This window comes from Anastrepha obliqua, chromosome 2 (assembly GCF_027943255.1).
Source record: "Anastrepha obliqua isolate idAnaObli1 chromosome 2, idAnaObli1_1.0, whole genome shotgun sequence".
In the NCBI taxonomy this organism is placed as follows: Eukaryota; Metazoa; Arthropoda; class Insecta; order Diptera; family Tephritidae; genus Anastrepha; species Anastrepha obliqua.
In genome coordinates, this window is record NC_072893.1 from 66286675 (window position 1) to 66290066 (window position 3392).

Here is a 3392-nt window from a genome sequence, read left to right on the forward strand (position 1 = left end):
CCCACTAACAAATCTTCTTTTTTATTTGTATTGTCACATGCGCTCTAATAAATATTATCAGTACCATCAAGCCATTGTTAAACAGCATATTTTAGTACAACAGTTACACCTCCTCTGTTCCGCACATTCGCTGCATACATACGACAACTGCACACAGAGTGATATGCAATATGTGGATCAGCTTTTCATTTCGATGCTGCAAATTTAGTGAATGCGCAATGCTCGCTATTTCAAATCCGAAAGCATATTTTGGTTTGAAAAATGATGCCTCTGTGGAAAGAATCAATTTATGTACAGTAGAAGGCATCACTTAGCATACAAGCAGACAAGAAACAAAAAAAAAACAAAAAAAAAAAATACCAAGAAACCAAATAAAAACAATATTTTTCCGTTGGAATTATAAAATTTAGGTTTTAAGATTATTTCCAAAATATTTTGGACAAATATTAATATATATTAAAATTTACGTGAGCCGCACCGATTTGAAAAATTTAAAATACCTCCAAACATCGAGTTTTTTTAATGAATAAAATTGGTTTTTATTTTATTAGTTTATTACTTCAGATAGAAGAAGAGGAGTTCAAGCGTAAAAACTCTGCCTAAATTTTTTTTTAAATATTGTCCACATAACCAAAATAATGATGTTTCAGATGTGCGTTGGTTAGTTTTCCGAGAAACGGAAACGAAAATACTTTTGATGCCTTAGAAGTCTAAATCTAACAAAATTTGTCTGAAGTTTTCCTTAAACCAAGTTTTTTCTAATAAGGTTCACAAATTGCTTTAAATACCTCATTCGTTTGATTTTGTCCATACATTTTTTTAACATTTTTTAGCAGAGGCCTATTTAAGCTTAAACCAGCTATTATCTGAAGAAATTTTTAGGGGAAAATATTTTTAAAAATTAATTCTTAAAAAACTCGAATTTTTCAGTTATTTCCAAATAAGTCACTTTCACGGAAATCTTATTATTTTTTTTTCTAAATATTCTGGTAGAAAACTTAAAATTTTATAAATTTTATAATTTCGTTGCTAAAATTGTAATTTTTTTGAAAGGCACTCTTAAGTATAGGGCAGTCAATATAAATAAAAACAAAAATGACAAGAATGGTTATCTGAAGAAAAATTATGTTCTTTCAAATAAAAAGCTTTTGAACAAACGTCAAGTAAATAAATATTATAAAATAGGGTGGTCGCCGTAGCGCAATGATTGATGCGTGAATACCATTCGGAAGTGCGTAATTTCGAAATTTCTTGCATGAAACATCAAAAATGATAGAAAAAGTTTTTGCTACCAGCTATCGCCCCGCGGCAGGCTTAGACATGCCTCCGAGCGTATTTCTGCCATAAAAAAGCTTCTCATGAAAAAAACATCCACCGGTCGGGGTCGACTTAAACTGTCGATCCCTTCGTTTATGGAACAACAAAAAGGCGCATGCCACAAATAGGAGCAGGAGTTCGATCAAACACTCAAAAGGCGCCAATTATATGCATATTTAAATAAAATAAAAATGAATCATTACATTTTGTTTTTAAATAAAAAAAAAATCTCTTTCAATGATGGTAATCATTATTTTTACCTTTACGCACTCTATTGCTTATCTGTTAGCCTACTGCAGCTGTCAAAAGTGCAAACGTGTCAAATATGGTTCTCGTATGAGTAATTTCGGCCACCTTGTATTTGAACTTACGCAGCATTCACAGGTACCGAAAATGTTAGTTTTATTTAGAATATCAGAAGGAAAAAACAATATTTGTAAATCGTAATACTAATTCCGCAGAGAATCTTCATATTTTATTTCCCTTAAGAATATAAAAACTAAGCTTTAAGTTAATGAAAGCCAACCATTTTATTTGGTGTAATATTTACTAATTTCAAATGCATTTGAGTGCATTTTCGAACGAGCTCTAACAGTGATTTTATGCATCACAGCAATTTATAGTCAGCGAGGTACTTGCAATTATGAATTTTCAAAGGCAAATCAAAAACAAAAAAAACCTAAAAATAAGAAATATGAGTGTATATAAACTGCTTTAGAAGATAATGTAAAAAATGTGTAAATTATTAATCAAATTGACGTTAAAAAAATTAATTTGTTTGTAACTATTAAAAATGAAAAAAGCTATGCACAGTCTAAATTAGTTCTTACGTTCATAGCTGTACCAAGCATATGACCCAAAGTGTATAATTATTTATTTATTTTTCTATTTTTATTTTTAATATTTCTCTATTTTTATTTTTCATTTTTTTATTTTATTTAATTTTCTTTATTTCTTTTTTATTCTTTTATTTATTTTTATTTCACTTAATTCATTTTTTAATTTATTTCTTTGCGATTTTTCGATTGCATTCACTGCTTTGTTCAATAGAATTTTATGATGTTTTACTTGTCTGTTTAATTATTTTTCTAGCTGACCTCGATTTTAAGGGTGAACTATTTTTTTTTTTTTAATTTTGAAACGTCACTGCTTACTAATATTCGATGTCCATTATTTCTATGCTTTACTTTATTACTAAATAATTAAAAATTCACAAGTACTCGTGTAAATAAATAAACAATAAATATGTAAGTTTTAGTAAATAGCATGAAGTAACTGTTCTTTGTAAACATATGGCGTATTAATATTCATATATGAGGATATAATGTGTAAGTCTACACACATACACACATACATGCATATGTCGGCTACTGTTTGTGTCCATCTGTAAAACCATAACAAATAAAGTGAATAAAAAAGTGTTTGTTTTTTAGTAGAAAAAATAAAAAATAAAAACAAATATTAAACTGAAATGAAATGCTGTTTTATTTAACAAACAAAGATTGCAACTGGATATTTGTTTAAATTTTACATTCTTAATGAACTTTATGAAAAAGTTGGTAAAGAGTGAGTGTATAGAAGTACTTATTAAAAAAAAAGAAAAAGAAATTCAAAATTAAGAAAAAAATAAAAAAATAAAAAATAAAATATAAAAACATAAAAAAAGTTGATATAAAAAAATTATATTTTTCATACTACTGTGGGCAAAAAGTAAGGTGAATTTATTTGTCAAACTTCGCGGGATTAAAATTTCGCTCTAGTTATTTTTTTCGTGAGTTGGCAGCACTCTTAATAACATCTGGGCCAACTTTCATGTGAATGCCATTATCAGTAACATAATATATTTACGCTTGTGTTTACCAAACGACCAAGAGTGCATTTTTCGATTTTTACAATGTCTGATTTGATTGAGCAGAGAAGTGCCATCAAATTTTGTTTGCGGAATGAAATTTCGGCTGCGGAAATATGTTGTAGAAGGCATTTGGTGATTCGACCATGTGGCAGAACAATGTTTATGAGTGGTACAAAGACTTCAAAGAGGGTCGAGAACGTGTTGTTGACTTGGAGCGCTCCGG